General features: G+C 44.2%; 1 protein-coding gene across 11 annotated transcripts in view; it reads right to left on the reverse strand.

The window, feature by feature from the left end:
- The window catches only part of ADGRL3 (adhesion G protein-coupled receptor L3), a 488842-nt gene extending 474675 nt beyond the window's left edge, over nt 1-14167 (reverse strand). For all 11 annotated transcript variants that reach the window (XM_052682231.1, XM_052682224.1, XM_052682227.1 and 8 more), the window contains exon 1: nt 13308-14167. The gene's annotated coding sequence lies outside the window, so the exon portion shown is untranslated. The remainder of the gene's footprint in view (nt 1-13307) is intronic.
- Nucleotides 14168-22880: the final 8713 nt, after the last annotated feature.

The raw sequence follows: 22880 nt of genomic DNA on the forward strand, positions 1-22880 counted from the left end.
GCAGAGAGAAATTTTTAGGGTGGAATTCATTTAACCTATTTGAAATGTCTACATGAAAGAGAAAGAAATCATGCCACAGACACACCTGCCTCTTCCCTCTTCCTAGGAGGCCAGCTTACATAATGTACACTGATACCTCTGTACAGAGGACAGCAGGTAGGCTGTAGGCTAGAAGCTTTTCTGGAGACCCCACAGGCTTCAGTAATCTTGTTCAGTAATATCAGGGAGAAGAGAAAAATGTTAACTTACAAGGATGCTGTACTTTGTTAAAAAGCAGCCAAGCAATATAGAGTCATGAGTAGAGACTTCAGAGAAACCTTCGCATTTGTTAGCAAGAAAATATACAGAAGTAGCATCCAAGCATCATTCACTGTTTCCACATAAAATAACAGAAAAGGTTTGTATTTTTCTTTTACTCCTTTCATATCCAGCTTACAACCTATTATTTCCAGATCAGCAGCAACCACTAAGGCATCTCCAAAATTCACAGGCTTTGGCACATCACAATTTTGGTGAAGTCATTATACATATGCCTCTTTCACTGAAGCATGGAAACGTTATTTTTAATTAGAGGCACACACAGAGCTGTCTAAAAATAAAAGACAAGAGACCATAAAGGTCAGCAGGAACTGAAGCAAGTGCAGCAGATCGATCACGCGCACAAGGGGATTACGCCAGAAGAGACAGTGCCACGCTTGTGCAATGGGCTAAAGCTGAAACGTCACTGCTTATCCCTCCGAACATCCCAAAGACATCTCCCTCACAGCAATCAGCAGAGGCCTGTACAGGATGAGACATGAGTAGAGAGCCACAGGTATGTGCACCCCCCATACTTAAGGTCAGGTGAAAACTGCACTTTCTAAAGAAAATTCAATTCCTCACGTATTTTAGTGATCTCATGAGTCAGTACTAGGATACTGTACCTGAAGGCAATATCTGGCAGATAGGGGAAAGGAAATTCAGATAATCTGCTCTGACAGTATTACATAAATTATGCAGTGGCTTTGCTCAGGAATTCCTACACCAAATTCAGTAACGAAAGCATGCACTCTGTAAGAGCTCAGCTCGGAGTCCCCATGAAGAGATCCAGCCTTGCTTCTCCACCAGCTACCCCAGCTGTACTGTATAATGCCTGCTTACAGCAAATACAAATTTATTTCTTAAAGACACAAAAGTGACAAAATGCTGTACTTTTTAAAGGAAGTCCAATTTCCCACATATTTTACCAATGTTACAAGTCAACACTAAACTAGTTTTCAAATGCATCTTTATCCATCTACAAATTGAAGGAAGCATCTTGAAGCAGATTCGCTCTTGCTTTTCCAGAAAAACACTCATCCAAGATGAAGTGTAGGAAAATTCAAGCTCACAACATTCCACTCTCAATTAGTGGTTATTTTTAATTAGCTACAAACACTATACCCAAAGACTATCAGCAGCAACTAGCCTGAATCAGCACACAATTTTTGACGAAAACAAACAAAGCAAACCCACACAAGAAAACCTCTGCTGGCCACCATCCAAGCAGACAAATTTAGGGACATCTTCAGATCATCCTGAAGAGTTATCAGTACTAAAGGTAAAGACAGACTTGAAAGCAACAACTGCTGCTCTTCCATCCAGAAGAGAAGACTGCCTCCTTGCTTTATGCCAGTCTGACAAAAGCAATATAGAAACAAGAACAAGAAAATCCTACCAACACAGTGTTACAGTTTCAGCTAGGAAAGAATTGTTTTCTTCAGAGTGTCTGGTATGATGCTATGTTTGGTTCTATGAGAAAAACAATGCTGATAACACACTGATGTTAACAGTTGCTGCTAAGCAGTGCTGTATAGGCCCAAGGCCATTCACAGCATAGAGTCCTAGGAGGGAGCAGAATTAGGACAGCTGATTTAGACTGGCTAAAGGGATATTCCACAGCACATGATACCATGCAGAAGGAGAGTTTTGAAGGGGGTGGGACACTGGTCAGTATGTGGTAAGCAGCTGCTTCCGCATTACTTGTTAAACATATTCATATATACATATAGTCATAACTATTACCCTTTCCCCTTACTCTTCGTAAAAAGTTTATTTCAACCCATGACTTCTACTTTTTTTTTTCCCTCCAGTTCTTTCCTCCAACCCCCTGGAAGGGAGCCAACAACAGTGGTGAGTGACATGACAGGTTAAACCACAACACATGGAAAACAAAGGAATACATTTTGCATAGGCCTGATATCCTAAAATGCAAATAGAACTAAAACCGATAGGCAAGGAGGGCAACGGTGGGGAAAAAAAAAGGAAAAAATTTCTCTTCCCAGCTCATTGAAGCCACAAAACAGGAACAACAGTGAGACACTGCTCATTCTCCCCCATCAGCACATGCTGGCTTTCCTTTTTTTTTTTTTCCCCCCCACTGTGATGCAACATCAGCACCTATAGCTGAATGCTGCAATGCAAACACTGCAAGGAAACATCAAGATATCACAATGTGATTAATCTGTGGCTCTCATCAGGTCTTCCCAGATGATCGAGCATCTTGCCAGCTGTTGAAGCCGCAGCACCAAAGCCACAGACCTGCATTAAACAAATCAGCATTCCTACTGTATTATTTTATCCTGCCCTACTGATGAAAGACATCCTCTTTCTTAATTTAAATAACTAATCTATGTTACAATAGTACAAGTTGATGCACATTTTATCTCTGTTATATACCCTGGATCTCTGACACAATTAGTCTGAAAATCACAGAGTAGAATCTCTCAGAAAATTGAGTAGGTGTAGAACCAGGAAAACAGAGTAGGCTGGGGTAGCTGGACACCACCACCTGCCTTGCTGAAAGGGAAGATACTCCTTAGGGCATAAAGGGATCGTCATTTCTTCCCTCAATCAGCAGAAAATTAGCAAGGAGGCTAGAAATTTAACATAATTACCCTGAAACCTTTGAACCTTATTACTGCAAACACACACAAGTTGAACTGAGCGGTTGTGATTAGTCCCTCACTCCCCAACATGCCAAAAATTAGTCACACGAGACTTGCACGGTTTAAGCCATAACACAATACACATGTCAGAGAAACGGTACACTGAAGAGAGGTTAGACTTCCTTTCCTGTTAGGCACAGACAGTAGAAGTATGTATCCAGTAGAAGATGTAGCTGCTAAGTGACAAGAGATGAATAACTTAATTTCCACTTGAGATAACCCTAATTGTAATAATAAGGAAAAAAAAAAAAATCAACAGGAAAAGAAAGCAAGCAATGTTACAAAGTAGAACAATTAGTATTTGCTGCAGCAACTTTGTACCGCCCCCAGCATGAGCAGTGGCCCTTTTTTGCATGCTTTACTAACACCTGGCACAGGGTCAGGACCCCACCAGTCCTACAGCCAATATTTTAAGGAGAAATCTTCCCTTCCTTATGGAATTTTTGCCACCAAGAGGAGAAACAGCATCAGCAGATGTGGGGCCTCAGCAGGAACCAGATCCCTCAAGTCCCTCGCAAGACAAAGTCCCCCAGCTCCCATATCCAGGAATGCCTGGAAATGGGATCATAAAAGCCATAGCATCATAAAAGACGGAAAAGACCACTGACACAATCTAGTTCAAACATCAACCCATCCCCACACGCTCACTGACCACATCCCAATGTTTCCTGAACACCCCCAGGGACGGTGACTGCACCACCTCCCTGGCAGTCTGTGCCAATGCATCACTGCTCTTTAGGAGAAGACGTTTTTCCTGATATCCAACCTGAAGCGTTAGAGAATAAGCACTGTTCCTATGAATCCTTACCCTTCCTTTTTTGGAGGAATGGAAGCATTAGCAGTGTGTTCAAAGCATGTGTGCATCCAGCACCCTCAGCTTGTGCAGTAACTTCATATTTTTTAATTTAAAAAACACTGGGTTATCCTTAGGTGACTACTTATAGACAGTCACCCCAGATATTTGTGGTAATTTTTCTTCTCATCTTATAGTCCCATTTGCATAAAGACAAAAAAATAAATAGATCAAGTTACCCTCACAGTTCAGAAACACATTACCATGAGTTCAGTTCTGAAACTTTCCCTGCTGCCCACTCCATATGAAGTTACTTTGACCAAGTTACTTCTGCAGAAGAGTAGGTGGCAAAAAGACTTCAACCTAGAGAAGTTTCCATCTTCATTTTCCTGACTTTGAGCAGAACCATTACTTTTCCCTAGCAAGCTGCCCTTTAACAGGCAAGTTTCCCCTGCAGAAATACTGAATCTTAAAACGTATATGTAAATACATAACATTAACACCACCAAGCTGGCCTGACAGCTAAGCAGCCTTTCCAAAAAATAACCACATCACACAGAAAGGAGGACAGATGAGCAGCTGGACCATCAGATGCTAGAGGACTCCTAAGCTCACACCTCAGCATATCGTTAAGGCAGCGAGCTCACATCTTTTAACCAGCTCTTGCAACTGAAAGCTTTGGTTTTACCTCTAGAAGGAGAAACTGCTTAATCACCATCTAACCTGATGTAAAGACAGCTGCTGCACAAGGCAGGGAAGCACCAGGGCAGATGGGAATTGATCAAAACGTACTTCTACAGCACAGGCACTCCAGGACTCCTCTCATTCAAAAGCAAACTTGCTATATAAAAAAAGGCCCCTCTGCAGAGGGAGGCAGAGCTGCTCAGAAAATGCATATCTCCCTCCCTCAGAGATCACCGCGGTATATTCTTATAATTCCATGAGTGAACAAAAACGTACATTCTCAGGTATCCATGTTCCCTCTCAGCTTGGGAAAAGCAAGGCATGCAATCACTTGTTAATAACTTGGAATGCTGTGCATTCCACATGCTCAACAAAACTTTATCCCTGTGAGCTGTATAGCAAACAGTAACGAAATTGACTTTTTGGATGGGAAACAGATAATGCTGACTCCAGGAGGCAACAAACCAACGCTTTGGTTCATGGTTTGGGGTTTTATTTTTTAGTTATGGTGGGTTTTTTGTTTTTATTGCTGTTGCTGTTTTTTTACTTCTACAAGAAGCATCTTCACAACTCTAACTAAAGGATAATGTTATTGATAAAGAATTAGAGGTGCACGAACATAACATAGCTTGATATACCAAACAACACATCAACATGTAGCCCCCAAACTACGTAAATCTTGGCAAAATTGAGGCCTAAATCTGCCCTGGACAACATCAAATGTAAGATTTCAAATCTCTACTTGGAAAGCAAGATAATTTCTCAGTACACACAATCTATTCTCACTTCTGTGCACTTGTGTTGTCTTCTCCTCCCTTTGCAACACTGCAACTCCCCACACATTTTTAAAAAAGCCCAAACCCAAAAACATGTTGCACAGCTATCTCACTGTCATCTATTACTCAAGAAAGGTCTCGTTGAACAAATGTCTGTTCAGAGGCTCTAAACAAATTTCATTTCTGAACACCACTGTCTGCAGCCCAGCGGGCCATTTCACCAAGATAAGATCACACATTTAATCAAACGCTTCAAAAAAAGAAATACACACCGAGTTTGCTTAATAACGTCAAATAATAAAAGTGCAACGCTGGCAGCATACTAATTTTTAGTACTCTTTCTTCTTTGAGGGTTGTCTCAATAGTCAAGGTCAACCGTACATGGGATTTCTTCTAATTAGGGTTTCTGGTAAAGGCTAGACCTGCTTATTCTCACCGCTTAACCACAGTTTTCCCTAAAATGAAGACATCTCTCTTTCATTTTAAATTAAATCATTGCAGTATCCCATCCAAGTGTGACAGACAAAACTGCACAACTCTGTTAATTCAATAGAGAATGTATGTGAAAGACAACAAAACCCACATCTTTTGTGGTCAATGAGGAACCACCCACACAAACGTCTACGGTACAAAAGAAAAACTGATTTACAGAAGAGAAAAAAAAAAAAAAGATTATCTGCTCAGTGTTAGACTACAGCTTCTACTGCAGAGCAGCACAGACACATTTGAGTTGTGAACGAAGAGCGGACCTGGCACCCCTATATCAACGCATGCTTTGTCATTTTAATGCAGTAGGAAGATGCAGAGCAGCATTATGTCACTGCAGCTACAAAATATGTCTGTATTACTACCAATCACATTTCCATGATATTCATCACTAATTCTCCTAGTACTTTGTCACTGACTTCTATCATTCCATTTATGTATTGATACGTATGTATGCCAGTTTTATCACAATGATTACCGCTTAGACCCACATTACATAAACTTGGGAAGAACCCCGGATCCTAGCTGTGATCAAGCCTGCTGCTTCAAAGGGGTCAGACAAAAGCCTATATCCTCACCCTTGCATGGGCCCATGGGTTATGCTGGTCTGCCCTCTGCTCACACAGGACAAGCAAGTGATCAAGCGTGAAGACATCAGGGCAGACAAGCCTCCATCTGCTACTCCCAAAGCTAGAGGAGGCAAACAGAAAAGCAGCTTCTAGGCATATTGCCCCACCAGAGTTCTTCTCCAAGCTGCAAACATCCCCATAAACACCTTTTCATAGACACCACATCTCTGCTGTTCACAGCAGAGATTCAGATTTTTTTCACTGAATGGAAAAATTACTGCTTTCTTAGTTTAAGCTGGTATAAACCATTACTACGGTCTACACACAGCACCCTTCCACTGGTGCTCACCAGCAATCCACCATCTCATCTCTACTGCACGCATGGAGTTGCTCATAGGATCAAACATTCTGTGGACAAACATCTGATCCTAGAGAATCAGTGATACACAACCATATTTCTTGTGAAATCAAGGATATTTATACAATTTACAAATTTACAACAATTCTCTTGTTGCATTGCAGACTTTCCTACCAAATCAGCAGTGTTACATGGAGAAGCACTCCCCATCCCACAACCAAAACACATTACACAGACTTTAGAAGTCATTCCCAATTGGTGACCTACTTAAAGAGATCTATAAAGTGCATTACAATTGTAATTGTGGAACACTTGTCAAAAGGTCACAAGTTATCACTCCATACAGTGTAATCGCTGTATTTCAAACACCTTTCAGGATAAATTTCACACAAAGAGACACGCATAATTTTGGAGTTAACCCAACTAAGCAGAACTTGTATAGGCCTTACTTTAAAATACAAGAAATAAAAACAAACAAACAAACAAAAAGGAGATATAAGACAGAAGAGAGAAAAAAAGACATACATAAGGATTAGCAGCAGTTGATTAGTTACCTTCAATCAGTTTTAGATCACCCAAGAAAGGTAGTGGCCGCAACCAAGTAATAAAAAAAAAAAAAAAAAAGCTTACTCTTTCCAATGATAAGAACTTGCCAGAAACTTCAAAAAGAAGCCACCCCCAAATAGAGACCCTTCCCCTTTGGCTATGAGCACTCAAATGAGGTTAGGGAGGAGTGGACTCTGGGTCCACTGGATTACTCACACCTGTGCTCTCAGGGCTGGCCATGCCCCTTCACCAGGTGTTCAATCACTGGTTCGAGCTGTGACCTAACGGTTTCCATACAACCATTCCACACACCTGCATTCATTAAAGATAATCCAAACTGACATTCTCTTCAAATCTGTGCTGCGTGAGTTTAAAGTGCAGTAGTCACATTATAATTTCCCTTGGAAATGGGATATATATGCACTGCATTTTCAAATTATTCAAGGCCGTGACTGCAACATCCTAAATCTGAAGGAATAACAGTTTAGATTGTGCACAAAGTCAAGCAAAGACATAGCATCCAGTTGAGCAATTTGTTGTGTGCTCGAGGTTTAAAAAATATAAATGTTTCTCATAATAAACCATTGACTATGTGATTGTAGACCAGTTCTGTTCACAGTACCTCCAGGTAGCCCTGACAGAAAGAGCCCTTCAGGACAGAATCCAAAAGGCTTTTATTTACTGTGGGGATAATATTATCCAGAAGACAGTGGGGGAAATAGGGAGGGGAACATTAAAAAAAAAAAAAAAAGAATAGCTAAAGTATACACCTTACCTAAAAAATAAATACATAAACAAAAAAAACTGTCTCCTTTGAATCGAATGACAGGAATTTCAAAGTGATCAGTCAGTAGCGCACACACACACGCACACACACACATACACGCACACGATTGCTAAAGAGGTGTGAAAGAAAAGGAGTTAACATGATCTCCTAAACCCTCCTCAGCTCTATCCAACAGTGAAACCTATTCAAAGAGATGGCTTCGATGGGCGATTTTTTTTTTTCCTCCTCCTTTCCCTCAGCAGTCTTTGGAATGGCTTTGAGGAAAGAAGAGGAAAAAAAGGAAGGAAAAAAAGCAAGCTATTGAAAATCTCCTTACAGGGTCAGCTGTCACTGAAATGCACTTTAGTATTCAGGGTACCCACCCATGCAGAACATCAAAAACTGGGCTGAGGTCCCTCTCTATTCTAACAGGCTCAGGCCAGCACAGGGTGTGTGACGTGGTGTGGAACAGCAAAGCACACTGCCTCTGCAGGGCTCTCAAACAGCAGCACCAGCCCATGGAACACAGCTGGGGGTCACCATGCTTTGCACAAGCAAAGAGGCTGTATGGGTTGAAGCCGACTTGTGCTGGCACTGCTGGAAATTTAAACATCTCCTCAACTGGAGATTTGTGGTCTTACATCATCATACAAAGTTCAGGCTTACTGATGTGCCATCTCCTGAATGAACTCCCCATTATCTCCCTTCTTCTTCCTGTTCTTTCCAGGCTGCCTATGGAAACACAAGTCTTAGTATTCACTCATCATTTTGTGGAAATAATTGGAAAGAAAATACAAAACAGCAGAAAGTCAGGCAATTGCACATTCTTTATATTTCCAGAACTTTTTCTTCTGCTGTATCAAGCTAAACCTGAGCTTCACAGGCTGCTGAGCATCTTGGCCAGGCTTTGCAGGTTAAACTAAATTCTCCATCTAAGCTAGATGGGCTCTCAGTTGTCTACCATGACCATCTCTGACACATTCCTGCCCCCTACATTAACATATTCAAGAAAGATGCAAACTGCACTTCCATGCAGCAATGATTCTTGTCTTCTACTCTCTTTGTGGAAAAACTACTCACTAAGACAGCCTTGGGATCAGCAACATCAAATTGGAAACAGGCTGCTACAGCAAATAGCAATGATCAGCCTCAAACCTGATTAAATTAATGGTTGCTCAGCATACCCCCCCCCCAAACAAAGCAGATCTCTGTTTGCTCCCCCCCCAAAATAACTGTGCTTGGTTGTGTGTGCCCATAAGAGAAGTGAATGCACTAGGACTGAAATAGAATATTTCTACCTATATTTCTCTCATTGGAAACTGTGTCCATTCACTGAGGTTCCTTATGTCAGTAACCAGACACTTTATTTCTGTGGAATGGGAAAGGTTAAAAGTGTTAATAGAGAAGGGACTTGTATCTGATGAGCATTACAAGCAGACTACTCATCCTTGGTTTATGTCACTTACAGTATTTCTGAAGTGTTAGCTGAAGGTGTTAGGTTCAAACCAGAAGAGAGACAGCAAACATGAGCACCTTTGCATAGGACATCACAGTAGGACCATGCATTGATCACATTTTAAGGACTACTTCTGCAAAAGCATGCACATCTATCTTCACCTCATTTTAGCTTTGCACTGTAGTAAGAGAACATTCATGCTGATCTTTTGTATTTATGATGTTTCATCATAAGTTTAAGAAATGCATAGCTTCACTGAGAAGTGCAATCAATGACTTGAATTGATTTATACCAGGTAAGGATCCAACTGCAATCAACTCAGTAAGCTTTTCCAATTAATAGTAGCAGAGCTATGAACCAATCTATTCAAAACAGTACAAAAAATTCCAAAGATGGTCCACAGTACCACTGAAATGAAATTTTTATTGCCTGAAGAGTCTGTTTTCCTTGATACAGCCACGGATGCACGGTGCAGTGACTGATAAACACAATGGAGAAGCTGTGGATGCCCTCTCCCTGGAGGTGCTCGAGGTCAGGTTAGATGGTAAATCCCTATGGGCAGGGACAGGAACTGGTTGGGCTCTAAGTTTCCTTTCAACCCAAGTCATTCCATGAGTCTATAACTAAACATGTTTGACTCACAGCCAAAACCAGAAGTCTCTCTAAAAAGGCCACTGAAAGAAAACATACAGCCTAAACACTGTGCTCATTGTTTTTACCAATCAGTTTGTCTCAGCCATTTCCATCCCATAGGTGTCTTCTGCAGACACCACAGTCTGCATCCTACTTCACTGCTCCATAGAAGAATACCTATTCACAAGGAACAGTGCACTGTCGATATATATCTAGTGGGAAGAATAAAGAAAGCATTACACTGCATCCCAATGGGAGTGCATCTGTTGAAAGAAAGAGGAGCTGGCAAGGAAGAGCTGGGAATCCATGGTAAGACCTCTTCAGAGCTTCCATGCTCACTGGGTATATCCCACCTGACAAGCAGCCTCCTATCAGAAGTGGCCAGACAACACGAGTTTGCTCTGCAGGGCCATCCTGTTGTCTCAGCATTCCCTAGTCTCAGCACAGTATCAGCACCACCTCCAATGTGAGAATTTGGGTGCTGCATTTCCAGTGCTCTATTGTGATGAGCAGGAATGTTCCAAAGAATACAAAGTTCTGTTAAAATCACTCCCATCAGAGTACTGAGCTGTTTCTACAACCAACTAGTAAGACAATGAAATAAGTTCTCTTCCCTTATTTACTTTTTTGCCTTGTGCCCAGCCTTCATATCATAGCTTTTCCCTGATCCATTCTTCCTTGCCAAATTCCACATCTTTCATCAGTCTCTAGCCCATCCTTTAAGCCGTGCCACACAATAAACAGTTTCCCAGCCAATCTACACCAGTCTCAACGCTATTAGTATCAAAATTTGCAATAATAAATCAGCAGCTCCCAGGACTGCTCCATTTACAAAGCCTTCCCTCTCCCGTGTGCATCTCATTTACTGGCATTGATGATGCATGCGCTCATGCTCTGAATGTGAAAGCCCTCCCGGCGGCACCGCACTCCCCAGCTGACGAGGCGAAAGGTCGGGCATGCTGCTCTCCAGTAATCCAGTCCACACCACTTTGCACCTTCCACTGGGCGGCACAGACACCCAGCCAGCACCGTGCAAGCACCTCCTCCTCTGAGCCCGCCTGCCTTCCCCGCAGGGCCAGCGAAGGGCACTGGGTTCATGTTGTGCTGTGGGAGCAGCCACGTCAGAATGAGCTCCTTCAGACCTGCAGCCAGCACAGGACGGGAGTGATGCAGCCACCAATGGAGACAAATAATGGAATCACACAAAACTCATGTGCTAGCTCTAGCTTTATGAACTCCAGTCATTCTGGCACACGGAGATCCATGCCAGCCTCATTGCTGCCAGCAGGTAACAACACAACGGCTACTTTGTAGTAAACCACGCTCAGCATGGAAAAAGCTCTGCTAAGCAGCCCCAACCACAACAAGGGGATTGTGTCCCTCCTGCAACCAGAGCACAGCCATTTCACCTTCAGAAAAGCTCCCAGCCCCTCTCTAAACTTTGTCACCCAGCAGCGGCACAGGCAGGCGGCTCTGCGCCCTTCCTGCTCTGCTCTCCTGAAGCAACGGCTGCAGGCTCGCCGACACCAGCCTCTTTAACCTGCAGCACCTGGCTTGCCCCGTAAAACTCGGTGGAAGGATTTTTCCTAATGAATACACAGTAGAAGCCTGTTCATATCGCAAGCCCCTGGAAATTATGATAAATGAGCTCGACGAGGCACACGCTGCTACTCAATACCAGGCAAGCAGCACTGGCTGCACTCTGAGACAGCATTCCATAACAAAAAGAAATGCATTCATTTCAACTCCAGAGAAGATTTTTTTCTGTTGGCTTTGAGATTCTCCATCCAGCACCCTGGAATAACCAATGCCACAGTATCAAAAAGGAACAGTGACTTGCGGGCTCTCTTTCTGCCCCATAGCAAAGCACAGAGGGCATTCTCAGCCATTTATGTTTGTACCTCAGCCTCCTTCTAAGCAGCTAGGGCTGGGAGAGGGGAAACGCTAATACCTCCTCATGGGTAATCCAAACAGGAGTGTAAATACAACAGACTCAGTTGTCGTGGCCAAAGCTGGGAATGCTACAGTGACGAGCACGCAACAATACATTTCTTTTGGCCATGTATGAGTTGTTTTAACTACAGCAGAGAAGAACAGCATGCTGATCAGGATAGGGAAAGATGCTCCTTTCCTACTTCACAATCTATCCTGGAAAAAAAAAAAAAAAAAAAAAAAAAAACAAAAAAAACCAACACAAAACCAAGCAGCTGCACATCACAGGATAAAAAACCAAAGGAATGCTGCTGTGGACAGCCCTGGGCACTGAGGAGACACAGACCCCAAAGTAGAGGTGCCCAGGGAGCATTTCATTGAATCATTAAGGTTGGAAAAGACCGCTAAGATCATGTAGTCCAACCAACAACTCATTTCTGGGCACCACAGCCACCCACCAGCTATAAGGCACTGGTTAAATCTGGGCTTCCTACACTGAGAAGGCAAAGAAGTGCTCCCTTATTCGAGACAGGCAGCTACCACCACTCTCACAAGCATCTTTCCAAGTTAAATAGTCAAAACACGGTTGCAAAGGGAAAGTAAATAATCTAGCAAGCAAATAAAAGAGCTTAAAAAAAAAGAAAAGAAAGAAAAGAAAGGAGAGGGAGAATAAGGGGAATGCAATTTTTACCATTTTCTTCCTCCACCCATACATACTGGCCCCTCTCGTTCAAAAAATGTCCCTGCTGAACACAGCCCTGCAGACAGCCAGCAAACACCAAACACCCCAGACAGGCACCAACCTGGGCTGCGTGTTTCCCTTTGCCTGCAGGGACAGGGCTGCACACCCCTGCCCACACCACAGCCAGGCACACGCAGCCCCTGACGCACCCCGGTCCAGCATCATCCCAACCACAGCCCCGTCCTCCTGCTGCCATCCAGGAATGCGGCGGCTTCTCCACGCACCCCTCCAGCAATGCAATAGGAACATCCATTCTCTGAGGGGTATAGGCATGGAGCAGTGAGGGAAACTCGGGGATTTCTATGGGTAACAGCAGCAAAGCCACATATTCCTTCCATAGGGAAGGAAGAGCAGACACAAAACCTACCAGGGCTCTTCCATCTCCTTGCAGCCGTCCATCCCCTTCATCCCCAGCACGCAACCCCCGTTACCTGCAGGACGCAGCCTCCCTCCCCCGAGGACCACCACCCTCCATAGGAACCAATGGGATCCGATGGCAGCGGGCAGCCCTCAGCCCGGCGCGGGTTGGATGCAGGGCCGGCACCGATCCGTGAGGCACTCGGCGGATGGAGGGCGCTCGGATGGAGGGTGCTCCGTTACCTTTAGTCACCTCCGGTTGCCGAGATGCCAATCCCCATCGGTTCCTCAACAACCTGCAGCGGGGAGCTGCTGCTGCTGCTGCCACAATCCAGTCATGAAAAGCAGAGCTGGCCACGGTACCAGGAGGCACACGAGGAGCAGGGATCGTCGCCCAAGGAAAGAAAAATGTTAAAAATAAAAATAAAATTAAAAAAAAAAAATTAAAAGGGGGGTATGAGGGGAAAGGAAGAAGAAAAAGTCTCTCCTCCGCTGCCTTCTCCTCCCGCAGCTCACACTGGATCCCGGAGGGTGTGTGGGGATGGGGAGGCGGTCTTTCCCCCTCTTCCCGCCGCCAGCCCCCGGCCGCAGCCCCGCGGCTCTACCTCCTCCAGGTGGGCAGCCTCAGGGCCGGGGGGTGGCCGCGGAGCCCGCACCTCCGCCCGGGCGATCCGGATGCGGCACGGTCATCGCCCGCCTTGCTGCTGCTGCTGCTGCCGCCGCCGGGGACGAGGAGCCGCTGCCGAAGAGACCACCAAAAAAAAGAAGGGGGAAAAAAAAAAAAAAAAAAAAAAAAAAGAAGAGCAATCTTCCACCATCCCCCTTTTCTCTTCCTCCTCCAGCAGCACCAGCCGCTCTCCGCATCCGCTCCCTGCCCCCGGCCCCGCACTCCGCCGGGGCTGGGGGACACAAAGGCTCCCGCGCGCAGGGGGGCGGCCGGCCCTCAGCTGCCCGGAGCCCCCCGGAGCCTTCCTCCTCCTCTTCCTCCTCCCGTTGCGGACACCGTCAGCCCCGGCTCGGCTGGGCTGGGCGGGCGCGGGGGGAGCCCACGGCCGCCGGCAGAACGGCACGGCACGGCTCACACACGGGGAAGGGGCGGCCCGGCAGCGGCAGGCGGCGCGGCGCTGCTGCCCTGCCCGGCGGCGGCCGCACGGAGCCGGGCGGGCGGCGAGCCGAGGGGCGGGGGAGCGCCGAGGGCCCGGATCTGGGTTGCGTGGACGCGGGCTCCACCTAGCAGCCGGCGCCGCGCCGCGCCGACCCCGGCCCCTTCCTTTTTCCTTTCCCCTTTTTCCGGTGCCCACCTGCACCCCTCACGATCGCGGCTCCCCGACCCCCGCCGAGAGGATCCCCCAGCTCCCCATTGGCCCGCTGCTCCCAGCCCAGCGGCCAATGGCAGGCAGCCCACCGAACCAGGAATCCCCTGCTGGATTCTCCAGCTTCCCATAGGATGCTCTGCCCATTGTAGCCAGCAAAGCGACCAATCATAACCATGCAATCCAGCACAGAACCTGCTGGATTTCTCACCTCCCCATTGAAGGATCAGGAGCAGAGCATTTCTAGCTGGATTCCTCATCTCTAGATTGGCTGCTCTGCTGGTGATCTCCAGCTCAGCAGCCAATCGCAGACAGTCTGCTGGGCTCAGAGTCCCCTCCCACAACTCACTGAAGATCAGGTTCTTCAACAAGCTCCTAAGAATCTCCAATGGCAGATTCTACAGTCTTGCAGGATCCTCTTGACTGGGATGAAGGCATCAATCTCATTTGTAAACATAGACCATAGATCAGAAGAATGCCTTCACACATCCCTACCTGTATCTCTAGGTCAGGTTGATGGTTGGACTTGAAGATCTTTTCCAACTTAAACTACTCTTTAGGCATGGAAATGTGCATTTTATGTTAAGAACTGCTATTTTGGAGGCACTGATGTGTTGAATAAAATCACAGAATCATTTGACTTAGAAAGGATTCTTAAAGGTCATCTGGTCTAACTCCACTCCAATGAATAGCAACACCTACAGCTACAACAGGGTGCCCAGAGCCCCGTCCAACCCAGCCTTGAATATCACCAAGGACAGGGCATCCACTACCTCTCTGGGCAACCACATAGTAAAAAAACTTCTTCCTTATATCCAATCTAAATCTCCCCTTTTAGTCTGAAACCATTTCGCCTTGTCCTAACAAAATGGACTCTGTCTGTCCCCTTTCTTCTTACAGCTAAATAGTCTGTCCCCTTTCTTCTTACAGCCCCCTTGTAGACACTGGAAGGCCACTATCAGGTCTCCCCAGGGCTGTCTTTTCTCCATGCTGAACAGCCCCAGCTCTCTCAGCCTGTCCCCACAGTGGAGGTGTTTCATCCCTCGGGTCCTCCTTTGGATGTGCTCCAACAGGTCTACGTTTCTCCTGTACTGAGGGCTCCACATGTAGATGCAGCTCTCCAGGTGAGTCCTCACCAGTGCAGAGTGGACGGGCAGGATCACCTCCCTCTCTGCACTGACCACACTTCTTTAGATGCAACCCAGGATACAGTTGGCTTTCTGAACTGCAAGGGCACACTACTGGCTCATGTCTAGCTTGCCATCCAGCAGTCCTCCAGGTCTTTCTTACTAGGACTGTTCTCCTCCTTTCATCCCCCATCTTTTACTGCTCACAAAGGTTGCCACAACCCAGATGCAAGACTTGGATTTGTTAATCTTCATGAGATTTTCCTGGGCCCGCTTCTCAAGCTTGTCCAGGTCTCTCTGGATGGCACCTTGTCCCCCAGGCATATCAATTGCACCACACAGGATATACTGTGATATACTAAGGATATACTCACTGTTGATGTCTTTGATGAAAATATTGAAGTATTGTAAGTCCCATGACTGACCTTTGAGGGACACCACTCGTCACTGGTCTCCATCCACATATTCAGCCACTGACCACCTCTCTCTGGGTACGATCTCACAACCAGTTCCTTGTCCATCAAACAGTTCACCCACCAAATCCACATCTTTCCAATTTGGAGAGAACATCAACAATATGTTTTGCCAGTGATAACATTGAGACTCATCTCGCTGACACTTGGGAAAAAAAAAAAAAAAAAAAAAAAGTCAGCTGCGGTGAAACTAGGGGAAAAAAAAACAACAAACCACACACACACACAGAAAACATACATACAAAAAAAGAAAACAAAACATCTATACGTTATAACAGATCTGTCCCAAGAGTTTCTGCTTCCAGCAGACCTCTGTGAAGTCACGCTACAGAACACCTGGCCTCTCCCACCAGGCTGCAGAATTATCCCCAAAAGTCCAAGCAAACAGCACGCAGCCTTCTGCAAATGTTTACCTTATGTAAAACTGGGTTTTAAACCAATTAAAAAGCCATTGTGTTTTGGCCTTGCATTTGGCTTACCAAAATTGTTCTCTCCTTGAGTGGGAGCCTTAGGGCATCCATCTCTCCATCTTCAGCAAACTCCTCCTCCAACAGCCCTTATTCCAGGGACCACATGAGAAAAAAAAAAAAAGTAAAAAAGAAAAAGAAACTCAAAGTCCTTTTTCCTGCCTCTACCAGGATACTCTGAGATGTGAGACTCTCTGAAATGTGATTATCTCTCCAACGACATTCACCACATCTGCTCCAGGAGTGAAACAAAGCCATACAAGCTGCAATGAGATCTGCTACATATCTTTAAGCTCTGTTTTAATGCAGAGGTGAGAATGAAATCAATGTTTAGTATGCAAGTGGAAAAAGATGAAGAACCACTAGCCTTGCAGTGGGATTTTATTTTTCTCTCTTGTAGAACCACATAAATGTTTGGGCTGGAAGGGACCTCAAAGCCCAACCCCCTGCTGTGATCTGGTTGCCTCTCACCAGCTCAGGCTCTGCAGGGTCCCATCCTGCTGGTCATGAGTGCCTCCAGGGTTGGGGCATCCACACTTGCTCTGGGCAGCAGTGCCAAGTCTCACTCCCCTCTGAGTAAAAAGTTACCTACAAACAAACAAACAAACAAATAAATAAATACATAAAAATAAAAAATAGACTAAAATAAATACATAAAAATAAAAAATAAAAAAAGAGAAAAGAAAAAAAACTGTGGGGAACAATATTTTGGGGAAAGACAATGCTACTGTTCTCATTAAAATCATGATTTGGGCTTAATCTTGCACTCAAGCCAGAAAATTTCAGAGACAGAGAAGTTCTTTTGGGTTGTGCAGTTGTAGTCTCCAGTGGCAGCTGTGAGCTGATTCCCTGAAGGACATTTTCCCAGCACTTCGTCCAGTGAAAACTGAAAGGTGTTCAGGGATGAGGTTTCTTCCCATTCCCCTAAGTGATTTCTCTCCACTCTCACATATCTCATCATTTGGAAGATTTTCCTGCTGTTCAGCCTACATTTTCCGTTTCTTAATTTCATCCCATTACTTGTGGTTATGGCCCCAATTAATCAAAGTACTTCAATGCGTGCTTAAATTTAGGTATGTGCTTAAGCTCCATTGAAATTACACATGTCAGTGTTTTGCAGCCCTGATGGATATGCACATGTGTTTAAGTACTGTGCTGAATTGGGACCATGCATCATCCCAAATGCTTACCCTTCTCTCACAAGTTTTTAAACAATTATCCCTTCTTTGCTTGACTATTGATTAGATAAGCTATCTATTTAAGCTACCCAATTTCTCTTTGTGTATCACTCGCTCCAAGCAGTTGATACCTTTTCTTCTTTGAGTAACAATTCCCTCAATTTATGCTTTGTAAGGACAAGCAGTAAGGTATCAGAGTTCAGTGCCGACCCTCGGGTGTGATGACATGAAGTTAGTCTTTGCTACTGAAGGACACAACATACTTGCACTGGCAACCCCAACCTGCACTGATTTATTTCACTGCCCTATCAATTCATAAGATTCTCTTAACATACTCCATTCCTTTTCCTTATCCATCAGCCTGGCTTATTGGGCATTTTGTTTGCATGGAAAGATGGACTTTCAGTCTTCAAAATCAGGAAACCTGTGACAGATCCAAATCACAGCCTTTGAGGTTTCCAGAATTCCTTCTCTCATGAAACAGAAATCCCCATCCCAATCTATGCTTTCCAGATGCATTATTTGAATGAGCTCCTCCAATATTTTGGGTCCTTAATCTGTTTTCTTCTTCCAGAAGGTTTGTAAAGTATTTGTGCAATATTCTTGGCAAATACAATAAATGATCCTTTTACCCTTCCCCATGAAAGATCATGAATAAGGACACAGAACAGAGGATTTGTCACTGTAGTGCATCACAGAAACAACGCTGGTGTGGGAACGCTGATAGTGAATAAAAACCCATAGCCAGACAGCATAAATATCCAAGGCAATTTGAATTAAATGCAAGAGCCAGCTCTTATTTCATAAGACAGGCTTTGCTCCTACCTGGGGTAGCTGGGGTGGCAGGTTCTACCAGCCACAAAGTTCACTGTCATGCAGAAGCAGCAAAGACCATGTGGGGTGCCCCAGCCCAGCAGCTTACTGCTTGTTATTCCTTTAATCCCCACGTAGTTGCAGAACCTTAATAATGGTTTCATTATTTTACTGTGGATTAAAGTTAGGTTCAGTGGATTGTAATTGCCTGTGATTCTTTTTTTTCTTCTTTTTTTTTTCTTTTTTTTTTTTTCTCTGAAAATCTGTGTCCCATTTACTCTCTGGCTTTCTCTCAGATTTTCATGAACTTCCATAAACAAATGTCACTGAGCCATTACATTCTGTAATGAATTACCTTATTCTCAGAGGTGCATGTCATCTGGACAAGTTCATTGGTACACATTCATGCTTTTCAGGCTTTTTTTTTTTTTTTTTTTTTTTTTTTTAAGACCGTTTTCCACTGCTAGATATATTTACTGATGTTTTCTTTACTTCACAATCAAGTATTCTGTGGCTTGTTTTTCACTTACATTTCCACTGTGATGTATTGTTATGGCAAAAATATAAGAACTGTACAAAACAAATGCTACGGAGTGATACAAATAAACAACATAGGCTTCCTACCAGATCCTGCAAAACTCAGCTTGGCTTCTGAGCAAGGTTCCCACTTTTTATCCATGTTTCTCTCATAAAATCAAAACAAATCAGATCTTACCAATTCTCACAGGGTCAGAGAATCACAGGGGTTGGAAGGGATCTCTGGAGATCTGCCAGCACACCCCCCTGCTAAAGAAGTTTCCTGCAGTAGGTCACATAGGACAGTATCCAGGTGGGTCCTGAATATCTCCAGGGAAGGAGACTCCACAATCACACTGGGCAGCTGTTCCAGTGCTCTATCAGTCTCGTACGTGTGTTATTATGAAACCTTCTCTGTTCCAGTTTTTGTCCATTACCTCTTTTTCTATCACTGCATGACAACAAAAAGAGCCTGGCCCCGTCCACCTGACTCCCATCCATTAGATATTGATAAGCATTGATCAGATCCCCTCTCAGCCTTCTCTTCTCCAGGCTGAACAGCACCAGCTCTCTCAGCATTTCCTCATACAAGAGATGTTCCAGGCCCCGATCATCTTCGTCACCCTCTGCTGGATTCTGTCTCCAGCGGTTCCCTGTCATTCTTGATCTGGGAAGTCCAGAAGTGGGCACAGCGTTCCAGACGTGGGCTCACCAGAGCAGAGTAGAGAGCGGGGAGAAACTCCCTCGACCTGCTGTCAATGCTCTGCCTAATGTAGCCCAGAATCCTGTTGGCCTTCTTGGCCACAAGGGCACACTACTGTCTCATGGCCAACTCACTGCCCGCCAGGACACCCAGGTCCTTCTCTGCAGAGATCCACTCCAGCAGATCAGCCCTCAAGCTGTACTGATGTGAGCATTATTCCTCCTCAGGTGCAGAACCATGCACTTGCCCTTGTTAAACCTCATCAGGTTCCTCTCCATCCAACTCTCAGCCTTACCAGGTCTCGCTGAATGGCAACACAGCCTTCAGATGAGTCAATCTCTGTAACAATTGATGATGTACAATAGCAAGGAGTGAGAACCCAACAGCCCCTGTTTGCTATTTCCTGTGTTCAGGACAGTACTTTGAAATCACTCCCTAACTAGAATTGCTCTGCTGTTGTATATGAAGCCATGAAGGCCAAGGCAAGTGGAATTTAAAACTGAGAGCACAGTGGCTTTTCATGTCCAAAGCACTCATGGTAATCTTGCTTTTTTGTTGCTGTGTAGAGATGTCATGGCATACCTACATCACTTGATTAAAGCATTTTAACCTTTGCAGATTCAGTTTGAGTTGAACTATTTTTAAAATACATCTTCCATTTTTCTCAGGAAATTTTTGCTTTCATAAGGATCAAATGCAGGTGAAGGGTAAGACTCTTCCAGCACTTTAATGGTGCATTTCTTGCATTAGCGTTCAGTTTTCTTTCTATAACAAATGAAATTCTGTGGATGCATACTGATTTGTAGACAATTAGTAGTAATTAGTAGTAATTGTAGTACAATTTTTTCTTCTTTATTCTCTTCCTCTTGATACATATCTTCACCTTGTTTAATGTCATTTTTCTAATTGCGAACATCCTCAACAAACAAACAAACAAACAAACAAACCACATATATTACATTAAAAGAATTCAATAAATAAATAGTTTATGTGATTTTGAAAACTTGTAATGCCAAAAAATATCTTTTTACTTACAAGTGAAAGTGTTTCTAGTACCTTGGCAGAGTAGCACGAAAGATACAAAGTGCCACGGAGCACTCAGCACTGAAGTTGCTGCTGATATATTCCCTCACATTCTGTATGAGTCAGCCCAATGCTTCACACTAAGCCATTAAGAGTGGAAGGGTTGTGTGAGCATTGCAGAAGCCACTGGGATCACAGAATAGCCATGTGTAAGGATGATCTGAGCTGCTGACCCAAATCTGGCTGTAGTGGGGGTGTGTGTGTGTAATGCAATTACACACACACACACACACACACACACACACAAATCATTGATAATTTAGTTTAATTGAAACCTAACAATACGGCCTTCCTGTAAGGCTTCAGCTGTTTGGAAAGTACAACCTACATTGTACCAGTATTTAAATACTGTGGGAGAAAACAGAAACTGTCGGTAGAACCAGTATTTAAAGAACTTGCCTTTTTCTTTAATAAATGTGGACTCCAAAATTAACAGTTCGACTCATGAATTCACAGAGGTGGCTCAGTATTTTTGAAGCTCCTTGTGCTTTTTGCAAGAAGAAGGGAAAAGCCTCTCCTTGTGGGTAGAGATAAGCAAGTTTGGAGGATGTAACCAACTGCTGTAAGAGATGGACTTTGATCCAGAAGGCACGTTAAAGGCATGAGTGTGTTAAGTACACTTCATCCAGGCTAAATCAAAAGAGCAATTAAATGCTCCTCCATATAGCTGTTACTGAAACAACACAACAGGAAGCAGAAATAACAGAGAAAACAAGCCATGCAGCCAGAAAGATTTCCCTGGGACAGGCAGCAGGTCTGAAGACAAGGCAAGACAGTGATTGGTTGCAGCTGCTGATACAAGGTAGGAAACTTCAGAGAAATCAGGAAGAAGTCAACCAACAGCAAAAGCAGCAGCTAGTTAAGGAGAACAGGCAGAACTCCTTTAGGAGCTTTAACGGAGATGTGCAACAATTTCTAGGGCTTGTCCATTTATTCATATGGTGTTAGAAAAATAGGACACATTGTAAACGAGCAGTGTGACACTACGTAGTATCTGGCACCATCGCAGCGTAAGCATGCGGGATGAATTATGCTGATGTCCGGAAGAATAAGGATCCCACTCACGTTGCTCGCTGGGCTCAAGAGAAATCTGAACTACTGGCAAGAATATTGCATTGCCCCTCTGGGACGGCCGGGCACATGTGCTTCTGCAGTGCTCTCAGCCACGGATCCTACAATGCTCCTATCATCTGCAACCACTTATCTCACCTAGCTCCTGGAGAGCAGATCGAGGCAAGGCACCAAGAGAAAACGCTGCTCTTCTTGCAACACCGTGAAAGTACTTAAAGCCATTTGTGTAACACAAGTAGGAAATGATCCCAACTAAGAAGGCAGCGCTTTAACGGGACTCTCCAAGGGCTTCAACCACAGTGATATGAGTTTAGCATGCGTGGTATTAATGGTGAAACTCTAAACTGAATAGGAAATTAACTTTCTCATTTGAGGTTAGACTGCAGGGGTAAAATGATCCTAATTTTTAAGAAGGCTAACTCAGGCTACAAAAAGAAAGAAATCAATAATGCAAAGAAAAAAAAACAACACAAAAAAACTGAAGACTTCAGATAGTGAAACCATGAGACTGGTTTGTACCCGACAGTAGAGAAATCTCCTTCAGTGAGATGTGCATAAGGTGAAGTCTCAGGCAGACACCTGGTACACACCTGGTACAATTTAATGAGGAAAACAAACAAACAAACAAAAATGACAGACAACGTTGGGTCAAAACAAAGCCAAAGTTATTACAGCTAAAATCATAGCTTTAAGATATTGGTTGCTTTGCTAAGACATGCAGTTGATCTTTTTGGTCTCCTCCATTACCTTCCTGCCTTCTGGTCTCCATTTCAGAAATGAGTGGAATGATTTTTTATTAAGTACAATTTTCTTTCCACTTGTACCAGCAGTCACTGAAATTATGTTTTTACCCCCTTCTGTACAGCTGATTGGCACATTCTTGTTTTGCACATTCATTTTATAAATCTTTTAATGCTCCCTCTGATAGGGTTAGAAGAAAATAATCCGAGACAAATGAGAGATCTAACCTTCAGATAGGCAGTGCAGTGTGTTGGTGGCCAAAGAGAAAGCAAACAAAACACGGACACATGTCAGCAGAACAAATCAGGAGAGATTACTGAAACAGAAAGGG

This window comes from Tympanuchus pallidicinctus, unplaced genomic scaffold (assembly GCF_026119805.1).
Source record: "Tympanuchus pallidicinctus isolate F22 unplaced genomic scaffold, pur_lepc_1.0 scaffold2, whole genome shotgun sequence".
NCBI classification, from domain to species: domain Eukaryota; kingdom Metazoa; phylum Chordata; class Aves; order Galliformes; family Phasianidae; genus Tympanuchus; species Tympanuchus pallidicinctus.